This window comes from Salvelinus alpinus, chromosome 35 (assembly GCF_045679555.1).
Source record: "Salvelinus alpinus chromosome 35, SLU_Salpinus.1, whole genome shotgun sequence".
NCBI classification, from domain to species: Eukaryota; Metazoa; Chordata; class Actinopteri; order Salmoniformes; family Salmonidae; genus Salvelinus; species Salvelinus alpinus.
The window spans coordinates 20010920-20033096 of NC_092120.1; the positions used below are offsets into that span (position 1 = coordinate 20010920).

General features: G+C 43.3%; 1 protein-coding gene across 2 annotated transcripts in view; it reads right to left on the bottom strand.

Annotated features, from left to right (window-relative positions):
- Window positions 1–5383, bottom strand: part of LOC139564043 (zinc finger protein 516-like) — a 63200-nt gene extending 57817 nt beyond the window's left edge. Inside the window, exon 1 of one of the 2 annotated variants that reach the window (XM_071383240.1) lies at window positions 4776–5383. The gene's annotated coding sequence lies outside the window, so the exon portion shown is untranslated. The remainder of the gene's footprint in view (window positions 1–4775) is intronic. The other variant, XM_071383241.1, reaches the window with a different exon arrangement.
- Window positions 5384–22177: the final 16794 nt, after the last annotated feature.

The following is a 22177-nucleotide window of genomic DNA, read 5'->3' on the forward strand; positions in this document are numbered from 1 at the left end:
ATCCAGCCATGGGGTTGCAGGCGTGACCCAAATATGGGGATTACACACCCACCTGTTACCCTTTGCTCAGAATTAGGAGAAAACACGTGTGTCTGTGTCTGTGTGTGTGTCTGTGTCTGTGTGTGTGTCTGTGTGAGTGTCTGTGTGAGTGCGTGTGTGTGCGTTCTTGTGTGGAGTGATGATGAGAGAAGATACAGCAGTGCCTTAAAGGTACTGCAGTCAGTCTTTTTGCCAAATACATTCCTTTTGATTATACTGAGAACATAAGCAATGAGTTTCCTATGGAGGGGCTCATTTATAATTTAATCCAGGAGCCACAGTCTTTCTGAGCTGGCAGAGAGAGACTGCCCTTTCACAGGAGGAGTCCCACTGTGCAGCTGAAATCAATGCCATGGCCACAAACTAACACAGCCAGGTACCACTACCTATCAGTCTGCCGATAAACCAATTATGGGATTGTCTGTAGACAGCCACCAGGTACAGATTCCATTACAGTAAATTAATTTAATTTAAAAAAAATAGCTGTTTTAGCTGTTTTATCCAAACCAAGTAAGCCACATAAAAAAATGAGTCAACACTGTGTGTATGGATATAAGACTATAGGAAGTATTTTCTATTCTGGATACAGGTTATGCAACAACATTACGTATCTTAAATCTCCTAGAATGTAGTAGAGGTGTGGTGTGTTTACCACATCAACCTAGCCCATAAAGGTGTTGGCAGGGTAGACAAAAATGGAGGAAACAAAAGACACACAGCTGTTGAGTTGCACCTCAGGTTATCTGGACAAAGAGACAGGATACACAGGAAATTAAGAAGCATAACCAAATGGGGTTCTATGGATCTTCCATAATGTGATGATATAAAATATAGTAAGATGTGTGTGTGTGTGTGTGTGTGTGTGTGTGTGTGTGTGTGTGTGTGTGTGTGTGTGTGTGTGTGTGTGTGTGTGTGTGTGTGTGTGTGTGTGTGTGTGTGTGTGTGTGTGTGTGTGTGTGTGTGTGTGTGTGTGGTTTAAAGAGCCCAATAGAGTAATCAGTAATGAAAACAGCAGAGGGAGTTAGTGGTGCCATTCAGCTAGGGCCTGGTGCCATTCAGCTAGGGCCTGCTGCTGTGGAATGTGAGGCACCATTCACATGGGTTAAAAATGCATTGCAGTCACCACAAAGGCCTGCCTTGTCCTCATTGTTTCACATAGGCCGATAAAACACTTTCTGCTCAAAAAATGAAATCGCTAATTTGACTCCTACAGATAGAGAACGGGAGGGGGATCTATGACAAAACGTCTTTGAAAGACATTTCATGGTACAGTGTGTAAAGTTGAAGTGTGATAGGCCAAGAGATGGAAAGTAAAGTAAGCACACAATCTACTTATGAAAGACTAACGTTTCAATTTCATTCATTTGGAGTCAAGATTTTTTTTTTTAAAGCATGATGGTAAAAGGCAGGTAGCCTGGTGGTTAAAAGCGTTGGGCCAGTAACTCCCTGAGCCAGCAAGTTGGACAAATCTGCCATTCTGCCCTTGAGCAAGACAATAACAACTGCTCCCTGGATGCCTATGACGTGGATGTTTATTAAGGCAGCCCCCCGCACATCTCTGATTCAGAGGGTTTGGGTTAAATGCGGAAGACACATTTCGGTTGAACGCATTCAGTTTAGCAACTGACTAGGTATCCCCCTTTCCCAATCAAATAAAATCTCTGTTGGGTCATGTATGAGCTACTGTGTGACTTCAGTGCGACAGGCTTTTCCACCAGTGGCTTTCTTATGTGAAGCTGTGCATTTTTGGAGCCCCAGCAAGATCAGTTCTGGATCACAGTACAGTATGTTGCTACAAAGTTGATCTTCAAAATAAATAGATATTTAATCAAGATGGAGAAAGCATGTTCAACTTGGCCACCATGTTCCTATTTTCATATCTTTAAACTTATATTTGTGAGATTTGGAGATGCCACATGCACATGCATGTCATCACAAGTCTCTGAACGTTTATATACAGTACCAGTCAGAGGTTTGGACACACCTACTCATTCAAGGGTTTTTCTGTATTTTTTACTATTTTCTACATTGTAGAATAATAGTGAAGACATCAAAACTATGAAATAACACATGGAATCATGTAGTAACCATAAAAGTGTTTGTTCACATAAAAGTAGTGTACATAAAAATAACTTTTGCAGTTAAATTCCCATGTACCTAATAAAAAATACAAATTAAAACGGGTTTCCATCGCATTTTCAACTCTACTGATGGTTTTGTCACATTTTTTGTTGTTGCTTTATTTAGCTAATGTGCCCACTCCGGTATTGGCACACTCACATGTGCTCTAGCCAACATAATTTGTTTAGTTAACATTTGGAAAGTTTACCAACAAATGTGATGTTTCCATCAGGCCTGTCGTGACATGTTTTTATGCAACATGTAATTTACTCGCATTAAAAGGTTGGATGGAAACGTTTTTACTGTAATGAATTTGAAAATAATATGTAGGCCTATTACGACAGGTGGCGCTCCAGTGGATTATCATTCTAATTTCATTATCTACTCAGTTTTGAGGGAGAATACAATTAGGCTACGTCATGTGTTATGACCATGTCCAAATGTCACGGATGAGTTTGTTTAGCTAAAAAAAAACGATTTTCATCAGCAGACTTTTGAAAGGTGAATACAATTTTCTTATACGTCTGAAACCTGACGCCGCCAGAGACAACAACAACTGCATCCTGTAAAACAAGTGGGAAGGCTAACGACACTGTCCCCAATGCTGCATTCTGCACTGTTATTAGCCTGCGTTGTATCAAACATGTCAAGTTATTTCCCACCTTTCAAGTTTCTAGCTACATCGTAACTTTTTTTTCAGCATGCAGGGTCATTCAAAACACTCACTCACTCTGATTTTACGCTACATTGCTAACGAAATGTAGCCAGACAAGTACACTGCTATACTGATACATTGTTGCAATGTCCTCGAAACAAAACAGCCATGTTTTGATGTTATGACATTCTTCAAATCAGGGCACAAGCAAATAAAACGAAATAGTAGCCTAATTTAATGACCACTCCCATTCCTCATCAAGTAACACTATTCACACGGAGTCAAATACGTTTGTCTGAGGCTATAATACCATTCCGACCTGCAACCAGGAACAATAATATGTATTTAACGACTTCCTTTCTCAGTAAGACAGTAGACAACCGTTTTCCCCTTAGGAGAGGTATGGTTATGCAATGAGGGAATTACTCCAAATAGGCCTAGGCTACTTGGGGCACTATATTTTGAGAGTGCCGGTTCCACTCATCTTTTGATTCTATGAATTACTATTTACATTGCATGACACGTTTCTGGCGTATTTTACTCGCGCTGTTCTCGTTGCGGTAGGACTGTACAGGTTCAATGCTCTCTGTCCCTGTCTGTTTGTCTGTCACCGGCTCTCTTCCTCTCTCGTGTCACTTGCGCTAAGAATGTAGAGCAACCGCGTGACGTCCCTGCAACGAGAACGGAGTACAGGCAGCTCGAGGGTGAAAAAAAACAGGAAAACAGAAAAGTTGTATCAACGTTATGCATCGCATACTAACCTACAGCTGGCTTAAATGGCTTAGAGCGTCATGTTTCATTTGTTAGCCTATACGGCAATAGATTTGGGTATTGTGCCTATAGCCTTTACCGAATGTTAATCTTTGTAGTCCGCTAGTAAATAAAACCAGTCAAATAAGTAAATACATGTAAAAAAAAATATATATATATATATAAAAAGGTTTGAATAGGCTAAGCGTAGCCTAATTGTTTCTGCCAGACATCTGTGCGCAGACGTGTGTTTTGCTCCCTTGCCCTACGTGGACACTACTTTGTGATTGTTAAGTCACAGCCCTCCTGCTTTCTTTCCTTCCACAATGTCACACACATCTCCATGTATAGGAGAACGGGAGAATAGCTGTTTGTTTAGGCTTCCCCATATAGAGCATAGGACCTCCGTCTACAATGGTGTATTGAAGTTTATAAAGGACAATACAACATGTCGTTCAAAAGTTGTGCTCTATCTGATTCCGACACCCCCACCCAGCCCGCATCTTTCCACTCCACACCCCCGCCACATGTTTTGCATCCCCCCACCATAGACTCGAATTTGTAATGAGCTCCAACTAATTTTGATGGTAGGCTATTTAACATGTTTGGGACTTTTGAGTCGGCGAGCTCAAAGTCAGTTATTATGAACGCATGAAATGTGTGTCATGTTCCTCTAACTAAATGACAGCTATCGCGTGTCATTAGACCTATGTGTAGGACATTGGACTTCCTAATACGGATGTCCTTTCCTCTGTCTCTGGCCTGTTGTAAGGAACAAACAACAAAGTCGAATAAATAACCATTTAATAATCGACTAAGATTATAAAAACAACAATCACGAATCTAGTCAACCATGCACTTCCAATAACGTCCCTCCAACCGGATTAATCCCTGGGGTTTTGATGTTGCATGATCACAGAGCAACCTTTTCAACTTCACATTTCAAGAATATGACAAAGCAAAGCAAAGGTAGCCTATATTAGGGCAGCTCTATCCAACCCATATGATATAAACCACGTACGAATGTTGTTATTAATACAGATACAGACTATTGATAATGGAACGTTTGTTATGTTTGTTTGATATAGTCTCGAGTAGGTTAATAGGTTCGTATTTGCTCCAACTCCTACTCTTCGACTCGGCTGCCATTCAGAACCCTCACCAAACACACGGAAGCGAAACATCAATGTAATCTAATATAGTTACGTACCTGTGTGCAAGTGTGTGATCAAAACATATCCTGGAAGCACTCCCGAAGAATAGGCGAACGCAAAGGTGAAAGCATGCGCTGTATGTTGAAGTGCATATGATTGAGTGAGTCGAAACCACTGTGACACAGGGATAGTCATCGGTCTCCCAAGTATTCAATGCCCTAAGAGCTTGATTCCTCACGAGCGATGACGATAAGAAAAGACTCCGATTGCTTCTTTAACTCCTAAGTAGAGCCTATTTCCTGGACTGTGTTGCATTAGGAGCAAAACCAAGACGTTTGCGCCTCGATCGTTTCATGGATACACCTTTCAGTGCCTGTGGATGGTCTCTCCCGCATTAAATGAACTATTTACAATTGTCTCCATCAGCACAAAGTTCTTGATACTATACTAAATAAAATATTCGGTTAACATACACGACGACATGACATGTAGGACCAACACTTGTATATTCGCCAACATATTGAGTATCAATGTGTTATCATTTGGATTCAATTCCGACAGGTTCTCAAACCTGTTTACGCACGTCATAGACAGAAGCCGTTTGGAATGCATGCAGTTACAGACAGAGGAACCAGATAAATCCAAAACAAATAGCCTAGATGAACTAGACTAACTTCTAATTGGCCAAGGTAATTATAAGTAATATACTGTAGCGACCCACGCTATATGAGCCACGTTACAATTCCCACCGAGTTAACATATTGGCAAGATGCGTAGGGTGTATGCCTTTCACAGAGAACAGGGTTCGCTTCCCACGCCCTAAATTAGCTATATCGGTGTCAAAAGTGGGATGGGGGCCGTGGGGCCATCGGATTGCACCGTGAGGCTGAAGTTAGTCGAAGCACGGGGACGTACCTTCCTTTTCGGATGGGGCAGTGTAGCCCTCGTTTAATGAGCCACATTAAAATTCCACAAAGTGAGTTTACCCTATTGGTGCGATGCATACGGTGTTTGCCTTTCCAGAGACCCAATTAGCTTCCCGTTCCATACGTTCGCTACAACACCATGGCATTTTAATGAAAAAATAATTCATTAAACATGTATTAGCTATATTAAAATCTTTACGAAGGTGTAATTACATTTTTATTCTGTAATGATTGCTAAAAGCAAAGTGTATTAATTTGTTAGTTGCATTAAAACAGGATATGTTTGTAACCTACTCTATTGTTTTTGATACAGTGGAATTCACTTGTGGTGTTAAAGGTAAAAAAGTAATATATTGTTTCAGTGAAAAAAAATATCTGCGTGGTAGGTTGGCCTATTTTTGTAGACTCACTAGCATAGGAAGGCTGTATAAGCACACCGATTTGAAAGATACATTTAGGGTTATCTCTTGATCCGACTAAATTGACTTTAGACTATGGCAGGTTGAATTTAAACTAAGAGGCCTAGATAATATGAGACTACTTTTAAATTGTGCCACTTTGAGGTCAAGTTATATTGTGGGTAGATTCATATCTGCATTGCAGTGAGTCAGCCCTGGATAAGGGTGTTTGCTTCGCATGCATAGGGAAGAAAGCAGCCTCCTTCATAACTTCTGATGTACCAGTGATTTAAGCCACCAAGTCTTATAAACCACAAGCCTTGAATCGGTACCCACTGACACACCACACTACAGCTCACAATGGCTTCCCTGAGCATGCACATAAACAGTGCCTTCGGAAACTATTCAGACCCCTTGACTTTTCCCACATTTTGTTAGGTTACAGCCTTATTCTAAAAATGATTAAATATTTTTTTTTTTCAGCAATCTACACACAATACCCGATAATGACAAAATAAATACCTTATTTACACAACAATTCAGACCCTTTTGCTATGAGACTCGAAATTGAGCTCAGGTGCATCCTGTTTCCATTGATCATCCTTGAAATGTGTCTACAACTTGATTGGAGTCCACCTGTGGTAAATTCAATTGACTGGACATCATTTGGAAAGGCACACAGTTGACAGTGCATGTCAGAGCAAAGACCAAGCGATAAGGTCAAAGGAATTGTCCGCAGAGCGCCGAGACAGGATTGTGTCGAGGCATAGATCTGGGGAAGGGTACCAAAACATTTCTAAAGCATTGATGGTCCCAAAGAACACAGTGGCCTCCATCATTCTTAAATGGAAGAAGTTTAGAGCCACCAAGACTCTTCCTAGAGCTGGCCGCCCGGCTAAACTGAGCAATCAGGCCTTGGTCAGGGAGGTGACCAAGAACTCTATGGTCACTCTGACAGAGCTCAAGAGTTCCTCTATGGAGATGGGGGAACCTTCCAGAAGGACAACCTTCTCTGCAGCACTAAACCAATCAGGCCTTTATGGTAGAGTGGCCAGACGGAAGCCACTCCTCAGTAAAAGACAGCCCTCTTGGAGTTAGCCAGAAGGCACCTAAAAACAAGATTGAAGCCTTTGGCCTGAATGCCAAGCGTCACGTCTGGAGGAAACCTGGCACCATCCCTACTGTGAAGCATGGTGGTGGTAGCATCATGCTGTGGGGATGTTTTTCAGCTTCCAGGACTGGCAGACTAGTCAGGACCGAGGCAGAGAATAACAAAGCAAAGTACAGAGAGATCATAAAAACCTTTTAAAAAATATGCTCCAGAGCTCTCAGGACCTCAGACTGGGGCGAAGGTTCACCTTCCAACAGAACAACGACCCTAAGCACACAGCCAAGACAACTAAAAAGTGGCTTCGGGACAAGTCTCTGAATGTACTTGAGTGGCCCAGCCAGAGCCCAATCGAACATCTCTGGAGAGACCTGAAAATAGCTGTGCAGCAACGCTCCCCATCCAACCTGACAGAGCTTGAGAGGATCTGCAGAGAAGAATGGGAGAAACTCCCCAAATCCAGGTGTGCCAAGATTGTAGCATCATACCCCAAAAGACACAAGGCTATAATCGCTGCCCAAGGTACTTCAACAAAGTACTCAGTGAAGGGTCTGAATACTTAAGTAAATGTGATATATATATATATATATATATATATATATATATATATATACAGTTGAAGTCAGAAGTTTACATATACTTAGGTTGGAGTCATTAAAACTTGTTTCCGAATTACAGAAAATTATGTCATGGCTTTAGAAGCTTCTGATAGGCTAATTGACCTAATTTGAGTCAATTGGAGGTGTACTTGTTGATGTATTTCAAGACCTACCTTCAAACTCAGTGCCTCTTTGCTTAACATCATTGGAAAATCAAAAGAAATCAGCCAAATACGCGAGTATTTACACCATGGGACGACGCAGCTGTCATACAGCTCAGGAAGGAGATGCGTTCTGTCTCCTAGAGATGAACATACTTTGGTGCGAAAAGTGCAAATCAATCCCAGAACAACAGCCAAGGACCTTGTGATGATGCTGGAGGAAACAGGTACAAAGTATCTATATCCACAGTAAAACGAGCCCTATATCGACATAACCTGAAAGGCCGCTCAGCAAGGAAGAAGCCACTGCTCCAAAACCGCCATAAAAAAGCCAGACTACGGTTTGCAACTGCACATGGGGACAAAGATCGTACTTTTTGGAGAAATGTCCTCTGGTCTGATGAAACAAAAATAGAATAGTTTGGCCATAGTGACCATTGTTATGTTTGGAGGAAAAAGGGGGAGGCTTGCAAGCCGAAGAACACCATCCCAACCGTGAAGCACGGGGGTGGCAGCATCATGTTGTGGGGGTGCTTTGCTGCAGGAGGGAATGGTGCACTTCACAAAATAGATGGCATCAGGAGGAAATAAATGTGTGGATATATTGAAACAACATCTCAAGACATCAGTCAGGAAGTAAAATCTTGGTCGCAAATGAGTCTTCCAAATGGACAATGACCCCAAGCATACTTCCAAAGTTGTGGCAAAATGGCTTGAGGACAACAAAGTCAAGGTATTGGAGTGGCCATCACAAAGCTCTGACCTCAATCCTATAGAATATTTGTGGGCAGAAGTGAAAAAGCGTGTGCGAGCAAGGAGGCCTACAATCCTGACTCAGTTACGCCAGCTCTCTAAGGAGGAATGGGCCAAAATACACCCAACTTATTGTGGGAAGCTTGTGGAAGGCTACCCGAAACATTTGACCCAAGTTAAACAATTTAAAGGCAATGCTACCAAATACTAATTGAGTGTATGTAAACTTCTGACCCACTGGGAATGTGATGAAAGAAATAAAAGCTGAAATAAATCATTCTCTCTACTATTATTCTGACATTTCACTTTCTTAAAATGAAGTGGTGATCCTAACTGACCTAAGACAGGGAATTATTACTAGGATGTAATGTCAGGGATTGTGAAAAACTGAGTTTAAATGTATTTGGCTAAGGTGTATGTAAACTTCTGACTTAAACTGTATATACGTATATATATATATATATATTTTTTTTTTTAATACGCAAAATTGTCCAGAAATCTGTTTTTGCTTCATCGTTATGGGTTATTGTGTGTAGATTGATGAGGGAAAAAACGATTTTATCAATTTTAGAATAAGACTGTAACGTAACAACATGTGGAAAAAGTCAAGGGGTCTGAATACTTTCCGAAGGCACTGTATATTCACGCACACACACACACACACACACACAAAGACAAGCGAATAAATAATTATTTTGGGAGAGATGGTTAGTCTTTTAAAAGTGCATATGCACTGAACATGTGTACAGTACACACAATGCCATATAATAACGACATGGCTATAGAGCTCCCTTCCTCTTTAAGTTCCTCTGCAGTGTCTTAGACTAGTGCTCTGAGATGCTTCTTGTCACAATAGAGGGGTCGTACTCCAAGCTCCCTCTATCTCTACCATCTGAGAGGCAGGGAAGGTCAAGAGACAAGGTGTCCTCTGTAAGCCAGTCATTCAAGAGGCTTCCCTGTCATTTGTCAAACGTCCTATTGCGGTTCTTTATTCACACTGCAATAACTGCTTCAGGGTTGTAGCAAAACTTCAATGAATCATTCGAATCAATGTCACCCTCGAGGCTTCATTCGTACTCATACACAAGTATCTAGTGTAGTGCACACGCACACACACGCACACACACACACACAAGAACAAACACACACACGCACGCACGCACACGCTCTCACACACACATATTTATAAAAGTCCTGTAGTTGGGCTAGCTTGCAGTAACAGTGAAGGTGTGTTACACAACTGACTGACACCACAGCCCCTTGTGCTCAATTAGCTCCCAGTACATTATTGACTCCTTGCTAATTGTCAGCTGTTTGGTGTGCACCGACAACCTTACTGCCTTACCACAAGGATTGAAGGGGAGTGCTTTGTTACCTCACGGCCAATGGCCACATCATGAGCACACACAATCCCCACCATAATGCTGTACAATATCAACTATGAATGTGATGTGTCAGATTACTTGTTTTGAATAGGAGGCAAATAACTTAACACTTTATTTACCCTCTGTTTTCTATCCTCTATCCTTTGTGATTTTTTTATCAGTTTCCTTAACGTGCTCTCCTCCCCCCTCTCTCTCTCTGTCTCTCTCCCCTCCCTCTCTCTCTCGCGCTCTCTCTCTCCCCCCCCCCCCTCTCTCGCTGTTTCTGTCCTCCCCCTCGCTGTCTTTTTAAAAGCACTGTTTGATTTTCCCTCTTATCAAGTTCCACTGTGGCCTTAGAGAGGGGATCCGCCCCCACCATTGATCATGCTATTTTAGCCACGTCGTTCAGGACCGGGAAATATATCCGACCACAGGCCTTGACGTGCAACACGAAGCATTACATCCCAACAACCCCTGATATCAATGCCAACAGAACAGGTAAGCAACCCGAGTTGGTCGTGAACACCACGCGGCGTCACACAAACCTCAAAATGCTGTTCTTCTGTAAGAATGTGTTGAGATGTGAAATGCACCATTAATAAAATGTGACTTGACATCTAGGCATTACACGTTGGTCTCATCTGCATTTGACTATTGAAGTGGATATTGATACAGATCCTTGTTGCTGTGTAAAATGAATAGACGCCTGTCATTGTTTATCGGGTGTGTGATTGTGTTGACAAGTCTTGCCTCAGATAGGGAATAAGGCAATTGATTGGGGAGTCCCAGGTTGCATCCTCCTCCGCTAATACAATCATGTGGTGTAATCATGTAATATCATGCTAATCCTATCTTGGATGAGAAAGTGGACTCCTGCGCAGCCAGCAGCCAACCCAGGAAGTGAACCCATTTCCTGTGGGGGCTGTGTGTGTGTGTCTCTGGCAGTGCATTTTAAACAGCAGTGACTGCAGTAGGAGGAGGAGGAGGGAGCCTGATGGACACAGCACACAGTGATGCTGCTGCAGCACTGAGATTGTCTTCTTCAGCTCTCCTTCCTCCACCCACCCCTCCTCTGCCTCTCTTCACCAGAATTATCACTGTCTGAAACCCATTCTCCTCGACATACACATGCACGCCAACTTGCATGCAGTCACACACTCACTCATGCAGATAGACACACATGCACGCATGCAGGCACACACACACATGCACGTACGCAGGGCACACGCACACATGCACACACACACTATACTCCCTTCATCAAAACCCCTGTAACCCCCCCACACGTAGAAGAACGAGATCATTCAAAGTAAGAGAAGCATGCGCACAGACCAAGGTGCTGCGAGAACAAAGAACAAACACAAAACATCAAGAGTCCCGTGACGTGAATGTATGTGTTTTATACAGTAAACTGCCAGGATGGCATGGACAAAAATACACAACTAAGAGGATAATATGATTCCTGAGCTGAGGAGGTTGAACTGCACATTGTCATCGTACCCTACCTTTACAGCTTACTGAATACATTGTATACATATCCTGTTTCGGAGCACCGAGGCAGGAAGTCCTTTCTCATTCTTTGCCATGCATGGTTTCTCTTTCAATGATGGCCTCATCATATGTAACCGAGGACACATTATATGGAGGAGCCAGGAAGGATGCACTCTCCCCTCTCATCAGTGTCTTTTAAATACAAGGCTCTGGGCTTGCCTCTAGCAGGGTTATTTTTAGCTGTTTGAATGTATTAAGACAGGACTTTTATTTGTTGACAAATAGTTGAATAGACCATAGACAGCTCGTCGAACATCTCATTCCAAAATCACGGGCATTAATATGGAGTTGCCCCCCCCCCCCTTTGCTGCCACAACAGGCTCCACTCTTCTGGGAAGGCATTCCACTAGATGTTAGACATTGCTGCGGGGACTTGCTTCCATTCAGCTACAAGAGCATTAGTGAGGTCGGCCACTGATGTTGGGGATTAGGCCTGGCTCGCAGTCGGTGTTCAAATTCATCGCAAAGGTGTCCGATGGGGTTGAGGTCAGGCCTCTGTGCAGGCCAGTCAAGTTCTTCCAAACTATTTCTGTATGGACCTCGCTTTGTGCACGGGGGCATTGTCATGCTGAAACAGGCAAGGGCCTTCCCCAGCAACAGGTGTGGCTGAAATAGCCAAATCCACTCATTTGAAGGGGTGTCCACATACTTTTGTATATATAGTGTATTTGATGCTATTCATAGTGACTAAATAATGCATAATATGCACTTATGCATTTAGGGGTATAGTAACTTTAAGATGATTGGGATATGAAGCTCAAAGAATGCTAATGTGGGGGATATTGAGTTGTATTGGTTTTGAAATGCTAAAAAGTGAGCTTTTAAGTATAGTGGTCAGGTTAACAAAACCAAAGCATGGATTAGTGTCTTACCTTGTCCATAGACCTCTTACAGGGCAAGGAAGACAATATTTTGTAAATTGGGTGAACTATCCCTTGAATAACGTTGAATAGACATTTCTACCAACACTGTGTGTATGGGTGTGTCTCTGTGCCTGTGTGAGTGACAGCTCAGCTAGTGAAATGTTCTGATTATCAAGCTCATTTTGCATGGGCACACTCCAATACAAGACGTTTACTATTGTATTATAATGTCACTGAAGCTAGTTGGTTGCACTTTCTGCTGCTTAGGGTAATCAATGACACCAACACCATCATCCCAGACACCCTGGACCCACTCTAATTCGCATTCCGCCCAACAGATGACGAAATCTCTATTGCACTTCACACAGCCCTCTCCCACCTGGACAAGAGGAGCAGCCATGTGAGAATGCTGTTCATTGACTACAGCTCAGCATTCAACACCATAGTGCCCTCCAAACTCATCACTAAGCTAAGGACCCTGGGACTTAACATCTCCCTCTGCAACTGGATCCTGTACTTCCTGACTAGGCAAGTCAGTCAATAACAAATTCTTATTTACAATGACGGCCGACACCGGCCAAACCCGGACGACGCTGGGCCAATTGTGCGCCGCCTTATGGGGCTCCCAATCACGGCCTGTTGTGATACAGCCTGGATTCGAACCAGGGTGTCTGTAGTGACGCCTCTAGCACTGAGACACAGTGCCTTAGACCGCTGCGCCATGCTGACCCTCAACATGGGGTCCCCTCAGGGGTGCGTGCTTAGTCCCTTCCTGTACTCCTTGTTCACCCACAACTGCGTGGCCACGCAAGACTCCAACACCATCATTAAGTTTGCTGACGACACTACGGTGGTAGACCTGATCAGAGCTGATCAGCCTACAGTATAGGGAGGTCAGAAACCTGGCAGTGTGGTGCCAGGACAACAATCTCTCCCTCAACGTTAGCAAGACAAAAGGAGCTGATCGTGGACTACAGGAAACAGAGGGCCGATTACACCCCCATTCTCATCGACAGGGCTGTAGTGGAGCGGGTCGAGAGCTTCAAGTTCCTCTGTGTCCACATCGCTAAGGACCTATCATGGTCCACACACACCAACACAGTCGTAAAGTAAAGGCAGATCAATGCCTCTTCGCCCTCAGGATGCTGAAAATATTTGGCATGCACCTGTAGAAAAAGTTCTACAGGTGCACCGTTGAGAGCATCCTGACTGGCTGCATCACTACTTGGCATCCGACCACAAAGTGCTACAAAGGGTAGTGCGTACGGCACAGTGCATTACTGGGGCAGAGCTCCCTGCCATCCAGGACCTCTATACCAGGCAGTGTCCGAGGAATGCCCTAAAAATTGTCAAAGACTCCAGTCACCCAAGTCATAGACTGTTCTCTCTGTTACCGCACGGCAAGCGGTACCGATGCACCAAGCCTGGAACCAACAGGACCCTGAATAGCTTCTACCCCCAAGCCATAATCCATAAGACTGCTAAATAGTTAGTCCACATAAATATCTAGTCACTCTATTCCTAGTTATATGTATTGTACATATCAACCTCAATTACCTCGTACCCCTGCACATCGACTCGGTACTGGAACCCCGTATATAGTATAGCCAAGTTATCGTTACTCATTGTGTATTTATTATTATATGTTATTACTTTTCTATTATTTCTCTATTTTCTTTCTCTCTGCATTGTTGGGAATAAGTAAGCATTTCACTGTTAGACCACACCTGCTGTGTAAGAAGCATGTGACAAATAACGTTTGATTTGATTTTTGATTTGATCACCTTTTACTCCACCATCTCGGCAGCTCCTTGCCCTGAAGGTCTGCTGGCTGAGATATCCTCAGTCGACACATAACGCAACCTAAGCACGCATTCTTTAACATAAATGTGTCACAAAATAATGTCAATCCAATGCCTTGCTTGTAGGTGACTGTAGAATTGAAGTTTCCAAGTACAATTATATTGCAAGACCAGTATAACACATACTAGGAAATTCACAGGCTCAGTGTAGATCTATTGCTTATCTCTTTGTCTCTTCACTCATCTTGATCACACTAATTACGTCTAAGTAAGTGCTGTGTGTGTGCGTGCTTGTGTGCGTGCGTGCGTGTGCACACGCGTTTGTGTTCGCGCATGTGTGTGTGTGTGTGTGTGTGTGTGTCAGAGACAGCTGTTGTTTGTGTAGGGCTGAGTGCTCAACCCGTCTTGTAATTAGACAAACGCTTCAGTTTAGTGAGTTTGACAAAAAAATTGAGGAACTGGAATCCCCAATCTCCTATTCCTCAACACACTACCCCTCCCCCAAATGGACACATGCACACACAAAAGAACTCACTCACCCCAGACAATAATAGCTGAAGCCAACAGAAGCCCAGCTGACTTTGAGATATATAGTATCATCCGACAAGGGAATGAGAAAATGTTTCTAGCTTTAGGAGTGACATACAAGCACATTTCAGAATTTAGCGACTCCATCTACAATGTTATGTGATATGTATGAATGATCAAAGGACTCTTTCTTTCACATGTTTTTTGGGAAACCTGTTGCCTTCTTCCCCTGGACTGAGTTGATTTCACATCAGGGCAACTCAACTCGTTGTAGTTGAAGCAGCAGTAGCCTGAAGTGCGAGAGGCTCAGACGGAAGTATTTCAGAAAAAGAAAGAGGGAGAGAAAGAAGAAAGAAGGAGAGAAAGAAGAAAGAAAAGAACAGCGCCAACACCAGAAGGTGAAGGAGGAAATCATGGAGCTACTGCTTTCTGTGAGAGGGGGGGATGGGTGGTTTTAGATTCTCCCTCCTCCCTCTTCCTCTGTTTTCTCCTCTCATCTTTGTTCGAGTGCTTGACGAAACACACTCTCTGCACCCTGAAATACAATAAACAAGTGTAGAACAACATATGTTAAACTTCCACAGGAGAGAAAACAAAGTAAACGTCCTCCGTCAAAGTATTTGTGTCGGCGTGTAGTTATAGGGTATGTCATGGAGTCGATATGCACCTTTGGTTACATTTAGAGGACATTTCAAGGCATGGGACAGTGGAATAGTTTTATACTCGTTTTAATGAAAGGAAATGCATATTACCAATAGGATGCAACACGGTTGACACAATGGATATTGGAAATTACATGTTCTTTTAAAAAGGTTTTATGCTTTTACAGTCCACTCACTCAATGTGCCCGTCGATCGTCGTCATCGTCACCACCGCCTCCCATTACCCGTGGGCAGTCCTATGATATGCTTTGAGACAGTCCTTTACAAAGGAACGATCACATCCTCTGGTTTATAATAAGTCCTTATCTAATGAGGAGGGATTGGTCACAGCAGGGTGTCTCATCCTCCTTCTCTCTGGGCTGGGGACACACAACAATAGCCTTGATCTTGTCTGTTCTGTCTCAAAACCTCCCTCTCATCTTCCAAGAACTGCTCCGCATGCCTGCCATCTGTAAATCACTTTTAGAATTATGACACGGACCTCTTCATTGGAGGCAGTAGTTTTCCCAAAGCTTGTAGCAAACTTAATTCATAATAGGAGTCATATTAAATATTGATGGTACTCAATCTTTTATTTTATTTAACGAGGCAAGTCAGTTAAGAACCAATTCTTATTTACAATGACGGCTTAGGAACAGTGGGTTAACTGCCTTGTTCAGGGGCAGAACGACAGATTTTTACCTTGTCAGCTCGGGAATTCGATCTAGCAACCTTTCGGTAAGTGGCCCAATGCTCTACCCACTTGGCTACCTGCCGATCTAGCCTAATTCAGCGAGAGCTTATTCAAAGTAGATAACATGTTTGCGTGTAGCCTAAACATGTTGTCAATGACAACCAAACTCATTTTGATCTTAGCTAAACACCAATCAATGTGGTTTCCTAACCATATTTTTATTTTAACCAAATAATAAAAACAGTACTTCTGTGAAAATGCACGGGAGGGGAAATTGAGATCAGATATAAAAGAAATGGTGTCTTTTAAGGGGTTACACTTACATTAATATGGCTACCAAAGCTGTGAAATAATTAGAGACCAGAGAGTTTAGTGGATTAAAATCCAAAACAAAGGCGTCTTGTCAACAGAGTAATCCCACAGGAATATTTCTGTCGTAGAATTGGAATTAATGGAGGCTTTCAGTCATGTGATGTGTTATCAAACTGGGTTTATGGCATGCTTTCACTTAGTGTGTTGAACCATGACATGTTTGGGCTCTGAATACAACCAAGGCGATTGCCAATTGGAGAATAAAGATTTGCAATATGTCACGTTATCCTCATGATGATAATATGAATCAATATGTTTTACAATGTTGTGTTTGAATTGTAAGAATTCCGACATTTTATTGTACGACTCCTTATTTTAGTTAATGACATGTCTTTGGATACGTTGATTTAATCTTCCATCAACACAAACAATAGTCAGAAATCAGTCAGTATTGTACTTTTCCATTGCATACAGGAAGCTGTTTAGCACTTCGTTTATGAAAAGAGAGAGAGAGAGAGAGAGAGAGAGACAGAGAGAGAGAGAGAGAGAGAGAGAGAGAGAGAGAGAGAGAGAGAGAGAGAGAGAGAGAGAGAGAGAGAGAGAGAGAGAGAGAGAGAGAGAGAGAGAGAGAGAGAGAGAGAGAGAGAGAGAGAGAGAGAGAGAGAGAGAGAGAGAGAGGAGGGGAAAAAAGACCCCTATATGTATTTACTCGATAGCCACACTGCGTATTGACACTGTTCACACTCCAAGGCACAAACTGAACTGAATCTTCTGTATAGGATGCTACAGATGTGACATTTGGTACAACTGTCATGCAACAGCCCCGTGCTTTCGTGATTTACCTCAAAATACAGTCTCATGCAATATTAACGAGGTATACTTTGTCAAAGGATAGATAATTTATTCCCTCCCTACTGCCTGCTTCCAACATCCCCATTAAGCCAGAGCTCACGCTAAAATCCCTTAAAGAATACAGGGCCGGGAGAACCTATGTGAGGAGGGAGTGGAGGTGTTCTCTCTCACTCCACACTACCACCACTCCACTACCGTTCTATTGAAATGATGTATTTCTGTTTCCCCCGGGCTTCAAAGTTTACTCACTGCTGGTCTCTCACGACTCCGGCTAGTTTGCTTTTCGCTCTCTTTCTTCTCTCCCCCACCTCTGCTCTCCCGTGTCTTTTGTATGAGGCCATTGCATCATCCCCATTGTCATGTTAATGACCTGTTTGTTCTCTTTGCAGAGGCCTTACCATCCATCAAAGCGTCTTCCAGCTTTTCATCTCGCCCAGACTATCTATACCTGTAATTAGGTTAGGGTGAGGGAGAAGATGGATTTGGTTTGCAGCACCATGCAGAGAAAAACAAGACATCAGGAAGTCCTTACCGCTGTTCTGGGACCAGCCCTTAATGGGTGTCTAATTGACCTGGTCTGTCATGTGGCCATGGCTTCATGCGGTCGGGGGGCAATTATCTATATGTGTCATCCTGAGAGGATTAGCATTAGTAGTCTGTCTGTCTGTCTGTCTGTCTGTCTGTCTGTCTGTCTGTCTGTCTGTCTGTCTGTCTGTCTGTCTGCCTGCCTGCCTGCCTGCCTGTCTGCCTGTCTGCCTGTCTGTCTGTCTGTCTGTCTGTCTGTCTGTCTGTCTGTCTGTCTGTCTGTCTGTCTGTCTGTCTGTCTGTCTGTCTGTCTGTCTGTCTGTCTGTCTGTCTGTCTGTCTGTCTGTGTGTGTGTGTGTGTGTGTGTGTGTGTGTGTGTGTGTGTGTGTGCGTGTGCGTGGTTGTGGGTGATGGGTGGCATGGGGTTGCTATAATTGCCTTCCAGATGAGATGTGAGTGAATCAGGAAAACATGAATGAATTAAGATAGTAGCCTTCAACCTAAAGCTGACCCAGTGATCAGGCTCGTGCAGATTTACAGCATTATAATTTGTACAACATAGAAATAGGTGAACAAATAAAGGACGGCAAACACATTCTTGGCCTACACAAATGCATACATGGGCATACAACACATTATCTGAAAGAGGACCGTTAAAATATATTATCCAAGTGCTCTATAAAATAGAGGAGTGAATCCAGCATCTCTTTTATTTACTTCCTGTACTGCAGACACGCACACCGCTTCAGTGACCTTCAGGATGATATGAAAACGAAGGATGATGCCTCCGGTGTGTTACTCGTGTGTCCCCTCTCCCAAGATGGACAGCCGAGCATTATTGTTATTGATCGCAAAACACTTCGACAGTGCTATATAATGTGTCGCCCATGGAAGCACATTTGAGAGAACACGTCATAGCAATTCACGTTTTTCTGCTCTAAAACGTGTGATGAAATGGTGTTAATTGGTCGCGTCGGTTTGCTTGTTCGTCCGTTGTTATCCCTCTTCCCCACAGGGTTTTCGAACGCTTCTCGTTCGAAAACCCACAGGGAGGCTGGATGGTAGAACTGCAGGGAAAACTCCCTTACCTCTTCTCTCTGTTCTGTTGTTCACAAGGCGACGGTCCCTTCCGTAACAACTCCACCTCATCTACATTGAAAAAGAGGCCATTTCCTAGCTTGTTTTCCTCTACTGGCTATGTTCAACATGCAGTCATAGTCTGAAGCTCATTGCAAGCATTTGGAAGCATGTTGAAAGAGCCCAAGTAGTTTGTAATACCAGTCTATTTGTCAAATATATCCACATCTTTCTACAGGAGAGAGCAATGCAATGCCCTTTTCGTGTAGTATGAAACCTATACGCCTATTGACAGATGTGTCATTTCTTCAAGGCAGGTAGAGCAGACCTTTAATGGCACATACAAATGGACTCTATACACCCTGCTATGCAAGCTGGCAGACACTATTTGATATCAGCCAAATAAGAGATGATAAATGAAAAAACAAGACGTGTGTGTGTGAGAGAGAGAGAGAGAGGGGAAGAGAGGAAGAAAGAAAGATGTCTATGTTGTCAGACACAGGAAAGGGCTCCCAAGTGTCATGTAGAATAGATATCTCGTGCATTTGACTCACAAGTTGCTGCATATTAAGTGGAATAACCTAACTTAATATAAATAAAAAAATACAAGACAATGTAGAAATATGAAGATACAATAAAAAATTAAAAATAAAACAAGCAACATTGATTCGAGTCCTTTTGTTTAGTTGACCTATTATCTAATATTTTACCTAATACCCACATTTATCAGCCTACATATATCAATTCAATTTAAATTCAAAATAAATAACTATTTATTGATTGCAATAATAATGGTAATCATACATGCCCTGTGGGAAAATGTGATGCTTATTTGGAATGTCCAGTTCACAGTAACGCACTCAAGAATCCCTGAGTTGAATTACTTTATTTTTCCAGAAATAATTTCAGTTGTACCATTTCACAGGGGAGGTAGATAGAGACGCTGAGAGGCGCTGAGAGCGCATGGCTGTGCTTCCTCTGTCCCCTGTCGAGGGGCCACAGGGGAGGAATGCCCATAGCGAGCACTGAGCCACCCTGTCAGATGTTATTTCCATGATGCCTAAGAATGATTGGGTTCATAGATCCAGTTGCCCCTCTCTGACAGCAGAGAGGACACGACACCGTGGTTACCACACCTGGGACATGATGTATGGGCAGGATGGGAAACGTAGTCAGTACAAGGTCATACCAGATGTCGTTGACTCATCTCTATACCTGTCACACATCACGTATAATCCATATAATTATGCCAAGTCTCACTAATGGACAAAACGCAGAGTAGGTTTGATAATATATATATATTTACATTTTTCATTACCCCGTTTTCTCCCCAATTTCGTGGTATTCAATTGGTAGTTGCAGTCTTGTCTCATCGCTGCAACTCCCTTACGGACTCGGAGGCGAAGGTCGAGAGCCATGCGTCCCCCGAAACACAACCCAAACAAGCCGCACTGCTTCTTGACACAATGCCCACTTAACCCGGAAGCCAGCCGCACCAATGTGTCGGAGGAAACACGGTGTACCTGGCGACCGTGTCAGCGTGCACTGCGCCCGACCCGCCACAGGAGTCGCTAGTGCGCGATGGGACAAGGACATCCCTGCCGGCCAAACCCTCCCCTAACCTGGACGATGCTGGGCAAATTGTACGTCGCCCCATGATGAATAATACCCCCCTCAGTAAACAAGATTCATTTTGACCAAACTCATATTTTTGTTTTCTTATTATTTACATAACTCATGGATATTCAGGTCATCACAACATTATGTAGACCTAACCATTACTGCTCTTTCTGGTGTTAACCTAAAGAGTAGGTAGCTGTGCATGGGTAAAGCCAGGGGAGAAAAATACATTTTACGTTGTTTGCTCTATAGCTTGTTAATTCATATTCCTTGCGACCGTGGTATACAGGCCTAAATGTCGTAGACAATGAGAAGACACAGTGGCAGAATAAATTCAGCCACAGCTCTGGTTCATCACAAAACCGGAGAGCAACATCTGTCCGGTGAAGTCCACAGACCATATTGCATATAACAAACAGTTACAGGACCTACAGCATGGTCAAGCAAGGTAATGTTTCTGACATTTTCAGACTACTAAACAACTCTTGATTTAGAACCACAGAGAGTTACCGCAAGTCACAAAGAAAACAGGAGATGCCTCCACTATTCCAGCGCCATTTCAACTTCAACATTTCAACATCATCAAATCACCTACGCTTAGTCTAATACACTGACAAAACTAAAAGATACCAAAAACAATTTAGGCCAATCAACGTAAGCTAAATATGATCTGGCTGTGTGTTTTTTATTTTATTACCTTTATTTAACTAGGCAAGTGTGTGTGTGTGTGTCTACTCAAATTTGTCTGTCCAGACAAAGTTCCATAATGGAATGATGGCTCGGTGGCCATAGGAGGGCAGGAGTCAGTGCCCTTAGGCGTAAGCATCGGAGGCAGGGGTGTGTGCTGGCACCTGTACCATTTAAAATCTTCCTCCTATGTGTCACCCAGCTTCCCCACAAGGATCTTGAGGACAGCAAGATCCTTGTTGCGGTGGAATTCAAGGTTGATGGAAAACTACTCAACATCAGTAGGCTCCAAGAAACCACCAAGGTTTTGGCGGAGCGGTTCTTGAGCTGCAGTATGCTAATGTCTGTGCTCTTGTGGCCCACACTCCAGAAGACCTTCAGTCCGTCCTTGTAGTGGCTGTGAGCGTCTATAGCAGGATGGGACTGTCTATCAACACCCCCAAGACAGAGGTAGTCTGCCAATGGAGATCCAGCCCTCCACCCACCATGCCTGTCTTCACCATTGAAAACAAATCACTGGCAATAGTCCCGTCATTCAAATACCTGGGGAGCAGAAATACTTGCTAAGACCAACTGCAAGAGTATGAAGGCCATGGTCACCCAACACCAACTGCGCTGGCTTGGGCATGTCATTAGAATGTCTCAGGAGCGCTTGCAGCAGAAGATCCTGTTAGGCCACCTACACCTGGGTCGGCGGTCTGCAAGGGGGCAGATGAAAACGTCGCTGAAGAAGTGCAACATCAATCCCACAGACCTGGAGGATTCTGCTGCCAAACGACGGCAGCTGGCGGCAGCTCTGCCAGAGCAGTGTGCAGAGGTGGGAGGAGAGGAGCACAAAGAAACAGCAAAAACAGTTCAGAAGACATACAACCACACCTGCCCCCGCCAACACAGACTGCATATGCCCCACCTGCAATAAAGTTTGTGAATCTCGGATTCGACTCTACAGTCACCAAAGAATTCCCCGTTAACTCAGAAGTGGAAGTCATCATCGGAT